The 21,412-nt window shown below is 38.7% G+C and overlaps 1 non-coding gene across 1 annotated transcript; it reads left to right on the plus strand.

The window, feature by feature from the left end:
• The first annotated feature begins 19,579 nt into the window (after positions 1-19,579).
• LOC131230010 (small nucleolar RNA R71) lies at positions 19,580-19,686 on the plus strand. Its single transcript, XR_009163740.1, has one exon. It is a non-coding gene; the product is annotated as a small nucleolar RNA R71 (small nucleolar RNA).
• Positions 19,687-21,412: the final 1,726 nt, after the last annotated feature.

The following is a 21,412-nucleotide window of genomic DNA, read 5'->3' on the forward strand; positions in this document are numbered from 1 at the left end:
TAAATAAGCACACTTAGCTTAGATGGAGCACAGAATTAACTCTCAGAAGTTCGACAAAGATTGGCTTGAAAGGATTAAGTAATTCGATGATTTCTTCTGAGATTCGTGCACTATTTATAGGTGAGAAGATCGGGTCTTCGACTGGTCTAGAGTGCTCTTCGACTAGTCGAAGCAACAACAGATATTTGAAAAATCCGGCGGGATATGCTCTGACTGTTCTACGACTGGTCAAAGCTCTCCTACGACTGGTCGTAGGTCACCTACGACTGGTCGTAGGTCCAGAAAATCTTCGCTGGACTTCGAGTCGAAGATTGTACGACTGGTCGAAGAGCAGTCGACACTGTTCCTACGATTGGTCGAACAGATTCCTGGACTAGTCGAAGGTTAACAGATTTTATCCGGAATTTGTAACAAACTCACGACTGGTCGAGAATTTTCTTAAACTGGTCAAAGCAAGTCTAAGACTAGTCGAAGAAGGCCTAGGACTAGTCGAAGAACAGACCAATCACATATAAAATAGCATTCGACTTATGTATCCAAAATGACCTACTTCTAAGGTCAACCTATGGTCAATCAAACCTCAATCATGAAGTATGGACATTGAAACATTAGGAACAATAGACCTTGAAGTATGAGTCTTGAAGTCTTGATGGAGATCAATCTTGAAAGAGTCTTGAGTTCTTTACAAACTGCCTTGTACTCTTCAGCTTGAGTCTTGTCTTGTGAGCTTTGCTTGTTGTGAGCTTAGCTTGTTCATGAATGTTGATCCTTGAGAGAGCTTCACTTATGCAAGTTATATATAACATAACAGTGATTTTGGCATCACAAATTTGACAACAGACAGGGATATAAACTATAGCACTTACAGAAAGTTACTCCCGTATCTTCCAAACATGGGATAGACTCAATCCAGAGACAATACCTTACACATGCATTTAATGCTACTTTTTCAATTCCATCCAGGTTCATCCCAACTAATGCAGGTGGCCAAACGGGCCCTAATTCAATGCTTATATCCTTTTCCCACCAGTATAAGAAATACCCAAAACATTATTTAATTGAATACATCTCTCTAACCGTACAGTCCTACCACCACATTATAGAGCATTTGACAAATCTCAGAGGAACCATGCTTCACCCAAAACATTATTTAATTGAACTTGTTTTAAAGGTACAAATTGTTGTTGCTGGTAAGTAGTAAACAATAATTGGAACTCTAGATCTGTTTGGAAGAGTTAGAATCACCGAAATATAGATTAATGCTAGGATGAGGTGCGGACAATGTTATTTTCTAATTTGAGATTGTTTGCGTCTCTTAGTTGATTCGACCGATGCAATAGGTTCTCCCAACGTGCTACTTTCAGGATACAACGGACGGTATGGTTTTTCTCAATTTATACAGACAGTAAATAAGCCTATCCAACACTACGTTAAAGTATCTTTGTATGCCCATGATAGAAGAGAAGAGAAAATATATAATTCCTTTTCTTTTTGTGTTATCTTTTTAAAAAGATCGTACCCATGTGATCCCTTATATGGATCACCCAAGAGATGGACCATTATAAGAAACTTATTTAAGAATGAACTGTTTCTAATTGCAATTAATGAGATAGCCATCATGTGAAACATTTCTTACAATAAAAAGGATTAAGTCATTGTTGGGACTCATCAAAACAAAGGAGAAATGATAAAATTGGTAGTGCATTAACAACAGATTTTATTTTTATTTTTTTGAATTTAAATTTAAAAATATTAATTAAAATAATTTTTTTTTTCTGGAAATACTTCAACAAAATTTAAACTAAGACAGAGATACGTAGTTAGTGATGCGTTGTAACGATATCAACGGTTTGTGACTCGCCTCATCTGAGTCAAACTGGGTCGAACCGGATCCAATTTGACACCACGAGTCACCTCTAAATTTGCCTAACTGAGTTGACTCGGCTGAGTCACCCCTTCAACTCGAGGCCGGATAAGTAATTAAATCCATGTTCAAGATGGTGTGCAGACATGGAACTACCAACTGCTCTAAAATTGCATGGCCATGGTTTCAAATTATAGTCTCCGTAGGTAGGTGCACATCATATTGTGACTTTCCGTTCTCACTACTGGGGCCCAAGTCTCAGTGATCCAGACCATTGGCTTGTCACGTCCTATTGCTGGTGGATCGGAGCTTTCCAAGTTAGAAGATCCCAACCATCAATCTTGGGCCTTTTCAGTTGACCGTGAGGCAACTGCTGTATATCTCTTTTTGACCGTTTATTTGTAAACGAAAATTAGAAAGGTTACAGTCATCATGGACGCGGATTAGCTACTGGCGGCTTTAGTAGCTATCTCGCTACTGAAGAGACGTCACCAAGTTCTCTGGACCCCACCATTGTATCCACACCGTTCATCTATTTGGAGAAATCATTTTAGGGCAAGAGCCAATAATGAATGAGGCAGATCTAAATCTTAAGGGGACCCCACCAGAGAAAACAGCGGGGTTTGAACGCCTACCATTAAAAACTTCTTGGGGGCCACAAAATTTTTCCATCAATCTGAACTTAGTAATAAGTTGGATCTCAAATAAAAATCATGGTGGGCCCTAGGAAGGTTTCAATGGTGGGCGTCGCTGTCCCCGCTGTTTTCTTTTATATGGTCCATTTGAGCTTTAGATCAGCTTCATTAACAGCCTCTTGTCCTAAAATGATCTCGCCGAATGGATGGACCGTGTGGATACAACACATACATCATGGTGGGCCCACAGAACTTGGTGACGTCAATTCAGTTGCGAGATAAATACTGAAGCCACCAGTAGCTAATCCGCGTCCGATCATCCTATCTCGGAGATTTTTGGGAAATAGACAATCCATGTCAGGACAAAGCAGAATAATGGACTGGATCACGGAACCATTGCCCCACTTTTCAGAAGGCGAAAACCGCGTATAGTACGCTGCAAAACATCGGGTCGAGGATAGTTTCTACAGAGTAAAGAAGCTTGAGGTGGGGTTTTCTCAGCTTCGGTTTGTCAGGTTTCGAAAGACCGACTATCAATTTCCAACATAAAGAGGAGTCTATTCGGACAAGAATATTGAATGAGAAGATAGCTGGCATATTACATATCATACACATCACCACTGTACACGTGGCATGCATCAACCTCAATGCAAACTGTCCAAACCATAGACATCCAGTGCATGGACGAAACCCAAATACATAACTGCACTTGGAGGTTTCTAAACCGTCTGATCAGTGGTCATTAATGGACGATCGAAAATCATAAATTGTCCATAGTTCAATATTAGCTAGAATATTTCCATAGATGGATTATACACGGCGGGCAGATGATTTGGATTGCAGTACATGCATGCCATGTGTACATTGGGTACGTGAATGTGTATGGTTGTTCCAAACTCTGTTAGACTATGGTTTCATTTCCACTTGCAAGATGATTCTCCTCGTTTTGTTTTCTTCTTTGGATATCCGTGGGAGAATCACCTCCCATACTTGCGGACGCGGATTTCCTGCGCTTAGGTGGGCCTACTGTGATGTCTGTGATAAATCCACTCCGTTCACTCATTGTTAGAGATCATTTTAGGACACTACACAAAAAATGAACCGTGTCCAAGATTCGTGTGGATAACATGAGAGAAAACAGTGGGGATTGAACTGCCACTGACCAAAATTTGAATGGGTACAAAAGTTTTATATCAGGTTTATATTTTGTATTTTCAGTTCATCTCCGTATGAATGAGCTTATAAACGGTGTTGATGGCGTATAAACATCAAGGTGGATCCCACAAAGGTTCCAACAGTAGGCATTTCTTTCCTCAGTTTTCCTCTCGTGCGGTCCAGAGTCTTGCAGATAAAGTCGAAGGAAATCCGCGTACGAACTTGCTAGATTTTTCATTTGTCTACGCTAATGTCGACTGAAAAATCATGGCTATCGTGAACAAATGTTTATATACAACCATTTCTGGAACATATCACTTTTATCAAACATCCGAGCCATGCAAAAGGCAGGGCCCACCATAAATATTGATTGGGTTGAAATTCAAACTAAACCACTCCTTAGATTGGCCACACCTGTACATTAAGTTAGACCTTTGGCTCTCAATGGACTTTGATGGTGTGGCCCATCTGATCAGTGGACCAAACTGGTTTTTCCGTCGGGTGATTTTTTACAGTGCAGGCCAATATTTGCGATGTTCTATGCAAGTTTTACATTGAAGGGAAAGAAAACGTTGCATGTGAAACATTTCTCATTTTTGTAGCAGCGACAACGTGTGGAAATGGGACTGACTGAGATTTGTTGAAAAGGACCCGAGATGGTTGGAGCACCAACAACAAATCTCTGCTGTTGGTGATCCTTATCTCTATCTCGTCAAGATAAGACGTTGATTTGATGCAGGCCCACCTGATGCCACCGAAAAGTCATAGCCAGCAAAACCCTCTTCCCATTACTCTGTTTTGATTAGTCAATGATAACTGGCCGAGTCGATTTCCTTTACCTGAAAAGTCCCACCATGAAGATCACATCAGATCGTTTACACCGTTGAAATCAATGGCCAGCCAATGGTCTCACGCAACATGGAGGTGTGTCCCACTAACTGATCAGATGATGACCGTGGTCTTTCATTAGGGTGTTCCTAGTGGGGCCTACCAATTTCATGGCACTGATGTCCCACACAAGTGGCATGCCGGTGGGAAAGATATTGTGTGGTGTTTGCCTGTATATCCCTCAGTATTCTGAGGCGGTTACGGTATTTTAGTATTTTAATTCTTTGATTATGCAAAGGCAATGGTAGCCCTCCACATTGAAAGCTAAAGAGCTAAATCACAAGAGGGCCAAAATTATCCAAAATTGGAACTTCTATTTATTGGGATCACCGTACAAAGTGAGACCCATCCTATAAACGGTTTGGATCATTCGAAGATAAACCAGATTCGATGACTAAAGTCCTCAGGTATACAGTTGCAATTCATGGGGATGCAGTCCAACAAGTGTCTTTCACTAGTTAGTAGGCCCCGAGCTGTACACGAACCGAGCTAGCTCGGTTAGCTCGCTTGACTGACTCCAAAAAGCTCGATTCGACTCAATTTGAAGTTGAGTTCGTGCCAAGTCGAGCTGATTTTTTTAGCTCGAAAATAAGTTCGAGTTGGCCCAGCTCGACTCCACTTAGATCGAACCCAGCTCGAATCGAACTAGTTTGGTGACTCGGTTACTTTGATATTGATGTTGCTCACCAAGCGTTTGATGAAATGACTCAAAGAAGTGTGGTTGGTGGCAAGGAAGGTATGTATATGAAACCAGCACCCTTTTTTTCTTGATTTTTATATTGCTTAGAAGGTGCTTAGAAGGTGTTTGATAAAATACTTGTAAAACCATTGTTGTTGTCGCAAATACAATGAGATTTTGAAGGTGCAATCCAGGAATTTGTGAAAATGCTACAATGGAGAACTCAGCTCGATCTTGGCTCAAACTCGGCTCGAACTGGGCCAAGCTGCTTACCGAACCGAGCCAAGCTAGTCAATCAGGCTTGTGGACTGAGCCGAGTCGAGTTCAAGTTAAGGTCAGCTAGTGGCTGAGCCAAGTCGAGCCGAGGCCAACTCGACTCGATTTGACTCGATGTACACCCCTATTAGTAGCACCGTTGCCTTTACAACTCTCCTTGTAATGGGATCAGTCTCTCTACAATTTAAGAATAAATAGGCCCATTATATAATGCAGTTTTTAGTGCTCTCATGATGTTTGTATACCATCCAAATTGGGAAGTGTTGACATGTGGAATTTTTGTGGGCTCCATTATGATGTATGTATTAGATCCATACCGTCTATCCATTTTTTTAAAAATAACTTGTAAGGCATGGGACCAAAAAAGAGGAGATCCAGGGCTCAAGTGAGCCACACTACAAGAAATAGTAGGAATTGGAAGACTATCATTGAAAACTTCTTGGGACTACAAAAGGCTCTGATCAAGCTGGTGTTTGTGTTTTCCCTTCATTCAAGTGTATGTCACCTTATGAAGAGGTTAGATGGTAAATAAACCTCACAATGTACCCTACGAAGGTTTCAATGTTAGTTATTTAATTCTCGCTGCTTTATGTGGTTTGATCCACTTGAACTTTGGATGTGACTCATTTTTAGGCTCATGCTCTAGAATAATCTGAAAATTTTGATAGACATTGTGGATCTAACATATAAATCATGTTGGGCTAGAGAAGTTCCACACGCTAAAAGTTGGGTTGTGTAGTATGCAATCCATAAGTGAGAGAGAAAATCAGCGTGTTTTGACATCAATACTAAAAAAATTTGATACTCAGAAAAAATATTATCTTCTTAAAGAAATATTGGAGAAACTTTGAAAAGATGTTAAAAAACACATGTAAGGATCAAAATATTAAAAATAAAAAACATAAATAAATTTTTTAAAAAAAAACTATATATAATGAGTTTTCAGATTATAAGTTCATGATCTGTGTCGTTAAGATTGATAGTATTTGTAACCGTGCTAGTCTCATTTCGCTTAGAATAAATATTGTAATGGCTACCGCGATCCAATACTGGCAGTTTTGATGGACCAAATTGTCATAGCATTGCCCGTATTATTCAACAATTGCATTAGTTAACCATTTGGATGTTTCTTCAAATTAAAACATATTTTTAAAATATATTTTTAAAGATTAATCATTGACAATGATTAATGTGACCCAAGTGGGATAATGTAAGAATTCTATAAGGTGGGCCTTATTGATCAACAGTCTTTGAATTATCGTGAAGCTTGGATAATATGATCGGGTGCACCAATGGATCCCACTAAGTTGTGATACATTCAAAAATTTCGTGTAAGGGGTGGGATGCTAGAACTGTAACACAAATAGTATTCAAGTCGAATTGGGACTGCCAATTCGTGTGGATCCATAGGGAGAAGAGTTTCGATGGGTCTCAAACTTCTCTACCCTCAACAACTAGAAAACTAGGCTGGGTCTCCAATCCAACATAGTCGATAGAAGCTTCAGCCCCATCTTATCTTCTCTAAGGGTGTAAGGAGAGGAAGACTTCAACATCCCAAATACAGTAATGACATCCCAACAAGGTACGCCCTATTCCATTCATCTGATCTTCATACTCAATGCACATCAAGGTCATTTTATAATTCCGCATAAAGTATTACAATTTTTTTTAACTTTTTTTAAAAACTATATATAATGAGTTTTCAGCTTATAAGAGTCTATCCATATGTTTTTAAAATTATATATATATATATATATATATATATATATTAGCCAATCAATATATGGCCAACAGGTAATACTGACCGTTTTCATTTCTAGTCAAGATTTCTCACCAAATTCAAACTTTAATTCAACAAAAACCGAAAGTGATCAAAATTACTTAAGAACAAATTTTCAAAAATAAATTTATGAAGAATTTTAGGTTTTATGAAAAACTTTAATTTTTTTTATATTAATTTCCACATATTTTCAAGTTGTTTATTAGAGATATCATCACTAGTATTTCAATGGTATTGCCAATATTTACAATACCAAGAAGCTTTTATAAAGATTTTTTTCTTAGAATATTATCTATCATAATAAATATTTGAATTTATTTAAAATTTTAGCAATTTCTATATTGTTGACCTAACAATACCGATAATATCAACAATAATATTACCCATGTTTTGAACACCATGTCCAATAGGTCGACCTAACAATATTATCAACAATATTGCCCATATTTGGAACACCATGTTCATTACATAAGCATTTGTGTTCATTCGTCTTCTCCTTATAACAGAAAATATCAAGCCTTTCAAGAGAAAAGGTGGACCACATGATATAAAATCATACATGAAACTACTAAAATCACGCCGTGTAGCCAGATTATCCTTTCACCTTTGTGGGCACATCTCTTAAATGAGCTGTATTATCTGTTCAGGAAGTTATTAAAATCACATGGTGTGGCCAACTTGAGTTTTGAAATACCGGGTTATCTATTCACCTTACCGACACATCTCTTAAATGGGTTGAATGACATATAAAAACAAAGTGGGTCCATAGGAAATCTGAAATGCTTTAACGGTAGGCATCCCATTTTCAATTATTCTTGTGGTGCGTGTGACCCATCCGTGTTTTAGATTGGTGTGATTTTTCGAATAGTAAATGGACAAATAGGATCTAAGCCCTGCAGCCCATAGATCTTCTTGTAATCTTATTCCACAAACATTAAAGTAGATCAACCATCCTCGTAATAACTCCACATCGTCATTTGGCCCAACCCAAAGCAAAAATCTAATAAGATATTCTGGGTAAACCATCTTGTCTGGTTGGAAGGGTGGGAGCTTGAGCCCACTCTCTCACAAGTATCAATGTCCTACGTATATAAAAATCTTATCATAAGGATGGGCTATTCTGCGAATTTCCTGGACAAAAAATCAAGGCAGCTAACAGTTAGGCCACACACGTATTACAAGAATAGACAGAATCATCACTGACTAAATTAATCTTGGATACCATTTTTTTTAAAAAAATGAAGTTTGAACAATCATGGCCTTTCATTATTGGACATTGTTTCTTGAAATAAGGCAATTGGATATTTTTCATTTCTAACCGTTCCAAAAATGTCCAACAATCTAGTATTTCAATAACCAAATAAGAGTAGAAAAGCAATATTATAATATTTAAATAACCAAATAAGAGTAATTATTGGTTAAGGGTATATCTAAATTGTAGTTTCGTCCATATTGTTTTAATTATTGGTCTCCACGAGAGCAATTTCTAAGTAATATCTAATTGCCTGCCAGTCTGATGTAGAGTGGGTCGCGGACAATTTCATAGCCAAGATGGATCAAAAAAGGCCCGGTCGATGACAGAAGTGATCCGGACCGTCGAACCTTAAATCGGGCGTATCTTGCAATCCAGAATGAGTTACCTGACGTAAAATATATAATTTTGGGGTAAAACGAGCTACTTTAGCCAACCAACCCTGCTATGCCGGGTGGCGCAGCCCGGAATTGCGAAAAACCCCTTGATTGACGGTCATTTTCCTGTTTTAATTTCGTTTTTACTAAAAATAGTAAGTTTTAGTTTGATTATAACTCTTCATCTGTCGGGCTTTAGGAGTTGCGCCCAACGTGAAAAGAGCTTAGAATAATTAGGAGAACGGTTTGGTGAAGCCAAATAGGACACTTACTATTTTTGGCCGAAAACCTTGCGCACTAGTAGACATCACGACTGTCTATAAATAGTAAGTTTACTATTTATAGTAAGTCACAAATTTTAGGAGTTTTAGTTGTAGTTTGACTCCGATTTCTTTCCCATTGCTTGGTACCCCTATTTAAAGGGCTGTGGACTCATTTTTATTCATTCATTAATCAAATTCGAATTTATTAGAATTTATTTCTATTTCCTACTCTCTTTCCTCGTAGATTCAAGAAGTCTTCGTGAGGAGTCCAGAGAAATTTCGTGGATTTGGAATAGTTATCCTCTCAAGGAAGACGGTGCTCGACCTCACATCCTCCCCTGCGTCACAGTCACACTCTATTAGAATATCCATGTATTTTTCTCTATAGAGAGAGAGAGAGCACCGAAGGGTATCTTGAACAACACCTATTTTACCTAGTGTGTAAATATGTGGGGTCCATTATGTTGTATATATAAAATTCACTCCATGTATACTCACGCACGTACTAACCTAAATTACCTAGAACATAAGGAACGTTTAGAAAAACGATGACCTTGGGTTTTGTAAACCTTGATGTATATGCCTACATGTACACTTGCATTCATCCGTGCATTCATGCATACATGCATCCATTAATTTGTACAAATTTTGACCATTGATATGCGTGCTCTGTGTGTTAGTGTGAACCATAAATTTACATAATTTATACTTTTATGACTTTGTGTGTGTATAGGTATGTGCATGAACACTTTTGCCACTTGCACCTATAAGATCACTAGTTCATCCATAATCTAATTTAAATCTAACCGTTGATCAGACACTAAACCTACCTGATCTTGACTTATCAAAATCACTCAATTATGACCTTATAATTACACTAAAATTCTGTCTAAATAGATTTTTCACTTGAACATCAAATCAGTCCATTCTAAACTGTCTAATTTCGAGTTATAACGAGTTAAAACCAACCCATAAATTAGAGATTGATCCACATTTGTTTGATACATGATCTCCACCGTAGAACCGCATCACTAATGATCGTTAAACTTATGATTTATATTGACATTTTGAGCTATGTGATAACATACCTAGACCATCTAAAATGATTCAATTAAAGAGATGAACAAATCCCTAAATTCTTGCCGTTAACAGACATGTATATATCCTTCAATTCCATTACCAATTTTGGATCATTCATTCATCAATCTTCACGTTTTCTCATATAAGTAATCATTTACTAAACCAACCATAGAGATACCTAATTAGATTTAGATCTAATGATCTAACCGTCAACTTTTAATCTGGACCATCACATCGTCATTAAATAGACAAATAGTCCATTTAAGTTATTTATAATCAATCAGCTACGACTTTGAACCTTTCATCCTGATATAAATATACTAAGGAATATTTTATATCATTAAAATCCAAATTCAATTATTACAAATACACCATGGGTCTCTAAAGTTTTTTTATATGGTGTACATGTTCTGACTCCGTGCGAGTTCGATAGTGATCGATAAAGAGTTAAGCAATGCTTATTTAACCCGTTGAACGATATATCTTCAATCCTAGCATCCAATTCACAAGATCAACCATTCATTGAAATTCTCATCATATTTGGTAGATGACCAACCTAAAAATAAGATAGAGACAATCATTGTGATTCACAGGAGACTCCTAACGAATCTATTAGTTTACTTTTCACATTGTGTCACATCTGAACCTATTTCCGAATATCTCAGTTCCTATAAGAAGAATCACGCAGAATCTCCAATTTCTAAAACAAAAAAGAATATCATGATCGCATTATTCCCTACACCGTACATCTCCACCCTTATCTAGAAAATTAATAATACATTTACATTTGAACACCCTAAAGACTCTGTTGACTACTCGATCTATGATGGTAAAGAGCTATCTGACATTTAGTTACAAATCCAATCTCTTATAGCCATTCACTCAAAAATAACTAATTGGAAGCCTCTTTCGATGATTTAAAGATGCGCGATAAAGGAATTACCAATTTAGAGACTTATGTCAGAATCCTACAAAACAGGAAAACAAGTTAGTTCAAAAAAAATCTAAAACTAATTTTAAACCTAATTAATTTCAGAGAATTGCAACCGTCAGTCCCTGGCAATGGCGCCAAAAACTTGTTCACTCCCCAAGTATAGGGTTGTGATGTAGTAATAGACTCAGTAAGACCGAAGTCGAATCCACAGGGACTGAAACTTGTACGTGATCTGGAACTAACTAGATCTAGAACTAGCAAAAGATGTAATCTAAATCAAATAGAATTTAAAGAATAATTGTGAAATAAATTATCTAAAACTAAAGAGAAATCAAAAGTAAGAAAACTAGGGATTCAGAGGATCCACTTGTAGAGATCAGGGAGATCTTACGCCTGCTTGAAGAATCATGGAAATTAACTGAACTTACCTGATATAAGTTTCAAGAGATGAAAGGTATATGAATTAGAATATATTCCATCACCAAACCATGCCCAGGAGACAGTAAACAATAGAATTAAATTAATTACCAACCAATCAACATGTTATGAGGGTTAGGAAGGGTACCGTCATCCGACCATGCCCATGAGACTATGGTGAACAACAGGGTTTCCTGACGTCATAAACATAAAAAAAATGAAGAAACATGCTCAAAGCCATCGCAGACCTATTGTAATTTTAGTCACAACAGACCATTAAAAACTGAAAACATTCCCTTACAATCAACCCAATACCAAATCCATTCAGTTTAAATAAGAATTAAAGGCATAAAATTCTTCCCATCACGCTACAAGCTTCACCCCTTAGCCCTAGCTAAGAGGTTTAGCCGATCACAGGCATGATGCGGCTGGATCCCTTAAACAAAGCAAAATAAAATAAAAAGAAAAAGAAATAAATAAAAAATACCAAACTCCAACTACTCTCTCTTGTGCAATCGTCCAAGCCAAACCGATCCGTCCTTTTCTCCCCCTCGCTTTTCTCTCTCTTCTCCTCCTTTATAGAAGATTTGGGCGCCTGCTGTCGCTCCTGGAGTCGGTGCAGAAAGCTCCTAAAAAGCTTCTTACGCAGCCAGGCGATGCAGCAGCGTGCGCAGCAAAAGAAACGTAAAAGGACTTGCGTTTGGCCTCAGTTCGGGAGGCTCGCCGTCCAACTTCATCAAAACTGACTTCTTGGCTGTGCTTATGGATACCCGTTTCAGCCTGTGAACGGTCCAGATCATGGATTCGGACGTCCTCTTGATCACAGAACGGCCCCTCAGTGCCGGTTTTCACGGACGCACGGCCTGCGCAAACAACTTGCGCTGTGATGATTGGTGGGTCCCTGTTCAGCGTCGACGAGAAAATTCACTCCATCCATTAGCTTCTTTGCGAGATTTCGGGTGGGAATGACTGGTTTTTTGAGTGATTTTGATATGGTCCACCTGATTGATCATGCGGCGATCATTAGACGTTCAACATGGTGTGCGCGATCTCCGGTTTCATCCCTGGCACGGTTTTCATGGTCTAAGGCAGCACGTTCGTCCGATTCTAGTGGACGGTCCAGATTGATCATGAAGATCACGATCGTGGTCCACAAACTCCAACCACGATGCTCTGTTCGAGCATTTCACAGAGCATGAAAATAGGAAAAACGGAAATCTCTGTTTTCTACTTGGATTCAATCAGTCAAAGGTCATATGACCACTTGAATTGGTTCGGTGCACTGCTAGTGCACATGTGCACTTGCACATGTCATTCAAGGTGGGACTCAGTGTGATGCTTGTGGAAGATCCGATCTGTCCATTCCTTTTCTCATCTCATTTAAGCTGTCTAGGTCCAGTTTGAAGAATATCCAGATCTCAAGTGTGACCAAAATCAATGGTTTATGGGCTGATCTGTCCGTTGAGCCACTTTCACAATGATCTAATGGATGAAAATCGACGTGTACGGTTAATTCATGATCATCAGGGCTCATATAAAGTCTGGAGCCAATCAAATGGTGGGAACCCCGTGATCTTGCATTATGGATGTCTTTCAGGCCTGTTTGAAGTGAGTGACTGGAATTTCTCTGATCTCTGATGTGTAAATCCTCAATCTTGGTCCCATAGAGTCTCATCTAATGCCTTGGTGATGCCAGAGTGTCAAATCTATACCTTTAGCATCGTTTTCAATCCATGTTCATCCATTCTCCTTGCATCACAGACACGATTAAAATAGCCCATTAAAACAGTATCATGTTCGTAATTCAGGTAATAACTGGGGTCTAATATGCAATATTTAACCATCAACACAACCCCCAACCAGCATTTTGCTAGTCCCGAGCAACGTATGCGAAAAAAATAAGTTGAGAATTACGAAACAATTCCTGTGGAATCGAGTGATATTTTGAAAAACCCAGATACGAGAATTCTAAGATTCATGAATGTTAGGTATTACTTTCTTCTAGAGTCAAGCGCATGGTAAACTTCATAATCAAGTTCAAAGTATTACTCCATCAATTAGAAAAATTCTAAACATTGAGTTCCATGAGTGTATAGTGTAATCTTGGCTTATCATCATTAACATTCACTTCTTTATTTCAGGATATCATTGATAACCAACAAGATAATTCATGATAACCAAAACTTAAACCAAAACTTGCCTCACAGATCATCTTTTCATTCCTTCAGCTTTTGATTTTTTTTTCATTAAAAGTAATACCAAAATAAATCCTCACCTATAGGGAGCAAACCTATGGTGAAGACTGCGTACTCAAACCTTTTTACGTATTATCCGTAGGGAATGAAATCCACACGTATAGGGAGCAAACCTATAGTGAAGAGTCCATGCCTAACCTCTTTCAACGGTATCTTTTCCTTTCAATTGATCATGACGGGCAATTTTTCAAGATGGTTCCTTCCATGCTTACTGATCACCAAATTAACCCTTCAGTATCAAACTGAAATCTTAATATGTAAGCGAAATGTGACATGTAAAATCATGACTCAATCAATGTTTAAAACCTCTAACCATGGACTAACAATTTAAATTTAACTGTGAAATCTAATAGATAACTGAATCCAAGAGTCATAAAGTACCAACATCACGCATCTTGAAATTCTAAGTGCCCTAGATGGCCGTCAAAATCACTTTGAATTCATCAGAAATCCTAAATTTTTTTAAAAAAAAATTTTCACAATTTTTGTTCAAGACTAAGAAAATGTTGATTAGGTCACCTAATCTCCCACCCCCAACTTAAAATCTACATTGTCCTCAATGTAAAAGATATGAGCATGCAATGCACTTGGGATAACAAAAAGTAAATATGAAGTGATGGGAAGATAGTACCTGGATGATGAATCAAGAGACACTCTCCAAGAGATCGTAGCATGGGCGTCGGTCAGCACGAGAGAGAAGGCAACACAAAAATAACAAAAATAAAATCCTACCTATACCACTTTCGTAGGTGCTCTCGATTGCATTTAGCGTATGCAACAAGCCTTTAAACCCCTAGGTTGCCCCTAGTAGACGAGTTGTAGTCTTGTGAGGGTTTGCAGTAATGTTACCCATAAACATTGAACCAACTAATGATAAAAATGAAATGAAATGAAGAGCTGGGTTGCCTCCCAGGAGCGCTAAGTTTACCGTCTTCAGCCAGACAAATAAAGCAACTACCCTAGTCCTATGAAAGCGGTAAACCTACCTATACCTCCATCAGACTAGGAGATCAATCCTGATAAACAGGAGCAGTCAGGGGCATGGACATGTCCTCTGAATCAAATTTCTCGACAAATGGTTTCAATCGATGTCCATTGACTTTAAACTCCTTGCCATTGTCGGGATCTCTTATCTCAACGGCCCCATGAGGAAAAACAGTAACAACAATGTAAAGGTCGGTTCAACGAGATCGAAGCTTACCCGGAAAGAGATGTAATCGAGAATTGTATAAAAGGACCTTCTGACCAGGCGTGAATGATTTTCGCAAAATGTGTTGGTCATGAAATGCTTTCATTTTATCCTTGTAAATTCTCAAATTATCGTACGCATCATTCCGGATTTCCTCAAGTTCATTCAATTGAAGTTTGCGTAGCGAGCCAGCGTTGTCCAGATTGAAATTAAGATTTTTGATCGCCTAGTACGCTTTATGTTCCAGCTCCACAGGCAAGTGACAAGCTTTCCCATAGACAAGTCTAAAGGGAGACATTCCAATAGGGGTTTTAAAGGCAGTACAGTATGCCCATAAGGCATCGGTCAATCGGATTGACCAATCCTTACGATCAGGATTGACCATTTTCTCCAAAATGTATTTAATTTTCCTATTAGAAATCTCAGCTTGCCCACTTGTCTGTGGGTGGTACGGGGTGCTCACCTAATGAAAGATACCGTATTTCTTCATTAAGCTCTCAAATGGTTTATTACAAAAGTGTGAGCCCCCATCACTAATGATGACTCGAGGCGTTCCAAATCGAGAAAGGATGTTTTCTTTTAGGAATTTAATGACCGTGCGATGGTCATTAGTTTGACACGGAATCGCTTCGACCCATTTAGTGACATAATCCACAGCGAGCAAAATATACAGATTTCCAAACGATTGGGGGAATGGTCCCATAAAATTGATGCCCCAGCAATCGAATGCTTCAATGATAAGGATGGGATTCAAAGGCATCATATTTCGACGGGACAATGCTCCCAATTTTTAATAACGCTCACAAGCTTTGTAAAACTCATGAGTGTCCCTAAACATAGTGGGCCAGTAAAAGCCACACTGCAGAATATTGGCTGTGGTCTTTTTAACAGAAAAGTAACCACCACAGGCCTGTGAGTGAGAGAAGGAGATGATGCTCTGATGCTCATCGTCTAGTACACATCTCCTTAGGATTTGGTCTGGACAATATTTAAATAAATAAGGATCATCCCAGAAAAAGTTGCGCACCTTGATGAAGAATTTTTTCTTATCTTGCGCAGTCCACTGTGTCGGTATGGCACCTGTAGCAAGATAATTAGCAATATCAGCGAACCAAGGTGAATGAGAGACTCTGAACAGTTGTTCATCAGGGAACATGTCGTTGATATGGGTCGTCTCAAGGGAATCAGAGGTATTAAGGCGAGAAAGGTAATAGGCCATAACGTTTTCTACTCCCTTTTTATCTTTAATTTCCAAATCAAATTCTTGGAATAGAAGGATCCATTGTATAAGACGGGGCTTAGAATCATTCTTAGAAAGAAGATACTTAAGTGCTGCATGATCTGTGTATATAATGATCTTGGATCCGATCAAGTAGGACCTAAATTTATCCAAAGCGAACCCTACGGCTAGGTGTTCCTTTTCCGTAGTCGAGTAGTTCACTTGGGCAGAATTTAAAGTTCTACTTGCGTAATGAATGACGTAGGGCCTCTTATCTTTTCTCTGGCCTAGAACCGCTCCAAGAGCATAATTAGAAGCGTCACACATAAGCTCAAAAGGAAGGCTCCAGTCGGGTGGCTGCATGATAGGTGCAGTGGTTAACGTGCCCTTAAGCTTGGTGAAAGCTTCCTGGCATTGCTCAGTCCACTCGTACGGAGCATCCTTTTGAAGAAGATTACATAAAGGACGAAAGAGGAGACTAAAGTCCTTTATGAATCGCCTGTAAAATCCTACGTGTCCTAAGAAGGATCGCACGTCTCTGATGTTCTTGGGTGGAGGTAGGTTAGAGATAAGATCGATTTTTGCCTTATCTACCTCGATTCCCTTGGACGAGATGATATGCCCAAGGACAATTCCCTTCTGAACCATGAAATGACACTTCTCCCAATTAAGTACTAAGTTCTTATCTTCACATCTTTTCAGCACACATTTAAGACTTTCTAAGCACTTGCTGAAAGATGGACCGTAAACAGAGAAATCGTCCATGAAGACCTCTAGATATTGCCCCACCATATCAGAAAAGATACTAAGCATACATCGCTGAAAGGTGGCAGGGGCATTACATAGTTCGAATGGCATCCTTCGGTAGGCAAAGGTGCCGTAGGGACATGTAAATGTGGTCTTTTCCTGGTCTTCAGGGGCTATCTCTATCTGGTTGTAGCCCGAATACCCGTCAAAGAAACAGTAATAGGAATGACCAGCTAACCTTTCCAGGATCTGATCAATGAATGGGAAAGGAAAGTGGTCTTTCCTCGTGACGGTATTCAACTTCCTGTAGTCAATGCACATTCTCCAACCAGTAGTGACTCTAGTTGGCACGAGTTCATTATTAGCATTGGCTACAATGGTGATTCCGGACTTCTTAGGGACCACTTGAGTTGGACTCACCCATTGACTATCAGATATAGCGTATATGATACCCACGTCCAATAGTTTAAGAACCTCGGCCTTAACCACTTCCTTCATGTTTGGATTTAGTCTACGTTGTAGTTGCCGAGCGATTTTTGCATTATCCTCAAGATATATGCGGTGAGTACAAATCGAGGAATCGATTCCCTTGAGGTCCGCTATCGTCCATCCCAGGGCTTCTTTATGCTCAATGAGAGTAGATATGAGCATACTCTCCTGTTCTTTCTCCAGGTGGGCAGAGATCACCACCGGGTATGTCTCATCTTGACCTAAATAGGCATATTTCAAATCAGAGGGCAAAGATTTTAGGTCAAGCTTCGGCGGCTTGAGGTTAGATGGTAGAGGCACTACATTGGTTTGTGGCAATTCTTCAAATTGTGGCCTCCACTGGTTAACTTCAAGTACCGGTGCAGTATCAAGCAAGGCGCACGTCTCCCTAATCATGTCATCATCAAAATCATGGGAGTGGGCCAGGCACGTCTCTAGATGGTCGGAGGATAAGGTCAGAGGTGTCGTATTTTCTACGAAAGAGTCAATCATATTAATGTCGTGGAAATCGTCATCATCCTCTGAGTTGCTGCCGTTATTGAAAAAGATGTTTGACTCCAATGTTAAATTTTTAAAAGACATAGTCATCACACCATTCCTGCAATTGATAATTGCATTTGACGTGGCAAGGAATGGGCGACCAAGAATGACGGGAATCTGAGTACTCATGTTATTGATGGGTTTGGTGTCCAGGATGATAAAATTTATAGGGTAGTAAAATCTATCGACGTGGACTAACACATCCTCAATTATCCCTCTTGGTACACGAACAGAACGATCAGCAAGTTGTAGTGTGGTCAAGGTGGGTTTTATCTCACCCAAATCTAACTGTTTGTATGCCGAGTAAGGAATCAGATTTACGCTCGCTCCTAAGTCAAGAAGTGCGTGATCAATTCGATAGTTCCCGATTACACATGATATGGTTGGGCTACCGGGATCCTTGAATTTCTGCGGCACATCTTGCTTCAGGATGGCACTCACTTTCTCAGTCAAGAAGATTTTCTTTTGAATACTTTGTCGTCTTTTGGTCGTGCATAAGTCTTTCAGAAATTTGGCATATGAAGGAATCTGTTTCACGACATCAAGTAGAGGAATGTTAACTTTCACTTGTTTCAACACCTCCAGAATATCTTGAGAGTTAGAAAGACGTTTTGGTGCAACCAACCGTTGGGGGAACGGAGCAACTGGCTTCTCTAAAAGTTCCGGTTCTAAATTTTGTGAGGCATCACTAGATCCATTATTGTTGTCCTCTTCTGATTCTTGAGGCTTTTTGGGCCTAACCGAAAGAGTTTTATCAATGATCTTTCCACTCCTAAGAGTGGTGATGGATTTAGCATGCCCCATCTGATTTGAAGAGCTAGGATCACTAATCTCGTACTGCGGTTTAGGATTGGGGAGAGGTTATGCAGGAAGCATCCCCTTTTCTATAACCGTCATACAAGAATCTATCTTTTGCATAAAATCTGTAAATCCCCGCATTACCTGAGCCAGTTCTTGTATGGAATTTTGAACCGGTTCCTCTTGAGGTTTCATTTGATTTGGATTTTGATTGAAGAAACCTTGAGGGGTAGCCGTTTGTCCATTCCTCCAACTAAAGTTTGGATGATTTTTCCAACCAGGATTGTACGTTTTGGAGTTAGGTCCAGTAAAAGGTCTTTGATAGTTGTTTATGGCATTGGCTTGTTCATTCAACACTCCTCGAAAGGCAGGTATTGTAGGACAGTTTTCAGTTGTGTGAATGTTGCAATCATAGATGCCGCAAACAATTTCATTGACCTTATCCTTCTTTCCTTCCATGGCCTCAAATTTTCTTATGAGATTATTCACTTTATAATTGAGATTATCTTCTTCTTTTAAGAGATACATTCCGCCCTTCTCCTTAGATTGAGTTGGTCTAGACGTGGTGTTTGATTTTGGGTAATAGTCCCAAGATTGTGTTTTTTCAGCCAGACTGTCGAGGTAGTCCCATACCTCGTCGACATCTTTATTAATGAACTCTCCATTACATATTGTCTCAACCATTTGGCGCATGGAAGATGTCAGTCCATCGTAGAAAAAATTTGTTATGCGCCACATTTCAAATCCGTGTTGTGGGCATGAACTAACCAAATCTTTGAACCTTTCCCAACATTGGAAGAATGTTTCATCCTCCTTTTGGGCAAAGTTCATGATTGCTTTTCTAAGGGTAATCGTTTTATGATGTGGGAAGAATTTTTTTATGAATTCCCTCTGCATGTCGTTCCATGTGCCAATGGATCTAGGACGCAGTGAATGTAACCACGTCTTAGCCTTCTCTTTTAAGGAAAAAGGAAAGAGTTTCAGCCTGATTGTATCCTCAGATACATTAGGAAAATATAATGTAGCTATAATCTCATTGAACTCTTTCAAATGTAAATATGGACTTTCTGATTCAAGTCCATGGAATTTGGGAAGGAGTTGGATAACTTCTAGCTTGATGTCCATTTGTCCTGTGTTTTCGGGAAAAATCATGCATGAGGGCGTACTCACTCCCATCGGTTGTAGATAATCTCGTAAAGTACGAGGCGGGGGTGCCTGATGCATCTCATTCTCATCTTGGGTATCCTCCACCCTGGGTGGAAGTAGAGGAGGTTGGTCTTCAGCCATAACTTTAATAAACTCAGGGAATTTTGAGTGGTGTCTAGTCCTGCGATGGATAATCAACCCCTCAACCAATCCTCCTTCAGTCAAGAGACGTCGAGTGTTGTCACGGGCCCACTTGGGCATGAAACACTCGCAGCCCTCAATCAAATTCAAAGCCTAATCCTAAGAAAGGAAAAGAAAATCTAAAAAGAAAGAGAGGTTTGGAAAGAAGTTACCAACTTGGAGTCCCTAAGTTAAAAACCTGCAAAATAAGATAAAATAAGTTAGATTCTAAAAAAAGAGAAGAAAAAAAAATCTTTAAAACAAAGATACCAGTAAACTGATTTCTAAAAGGGAGTGGAAATTTCTAAAATAAATTAGGAAAGTTCTAATCTATAAAGTAAATTACTAAAAGAGAATAGAAAGTAGAGAGTAGAGAGAAAGCTTACTGAATTAGAAATTTCTACCTTAAAAGCCTACACAATAGGAAAGTCAGTTTTAAAAAAAAAATTCTAAAAATAAATTAGGAAACAAAATTAGATTCTAAAAGAGCCAAAATTAGAAAGAATTTCTAAAAAGGGAAATAACTAACCTAGTTTCTAAAAACAAAAAGAGGAAAGTTTCTAAAAATAAACTGTTTCCTAAAAATAGAAAAATACTAGAATTAGAAAATTTTTAAAATTTAAACCCTAATTGTAAAAGTAGAAAAAGTAGAGAAATTAGGAAGGAATTACCAATTTAGAGACTTATGTCAGAATCCTACAAAACAGGAAAACAAGTAAGTTCAAAAAAAAAATCTAAAACTAACTTTAAACCTAATTAATTTCAGAGAATCGCAACCGTCAGTCCCTGGCAATGGCGCCAAAAACTTGTTCACTCCCTAAGTATAAGGTTGTGATGTAGTAATAAACTCGGTAAGGCCGAGGTCGAATCCACAGGAACTGAAACTTGTACGTGATCTGGAACTAACTAAATCTAGAACTAGCAAAAGATGTAATCTAAATCAAATAGAATTTAAAGAATAATTGTGAAATAAATTATCTAAAACTAAAGAGAAATCAGAGTGAAGAAAACTAGGGATTCAGAGGATCCACATGTAGAGATCAGGGAGATCTTACGCCTGCTTCAAGAATCATGGAAATTAACTGAACTTACCTTATATAAGTTTTAAGAGATGAAAGGTATATGAATTAGAATGGATTCCATCACCAAACCATGCCCAGGAGATAAAGTAAACAACGGAATTAAATTAATTACCAACTAATCAACATGTTATGAGGGTTAGGAAGGGTACCGTCATCTGACCATGCCC

This window comes from Magnolia sinica, chromosome 16 (genome assembly GCF_029962835.1).
Source record: "Magnolia sinica isolate HGM2019 chromosome 16, MsV1, whole genome shotgun sequence".
NCBI lineage: Eukaryota > Viridiplantae > Streptophyta > Magnoliopsida > Magnoliales > Magnoliaceae > Magnolia > Magnolia sinica.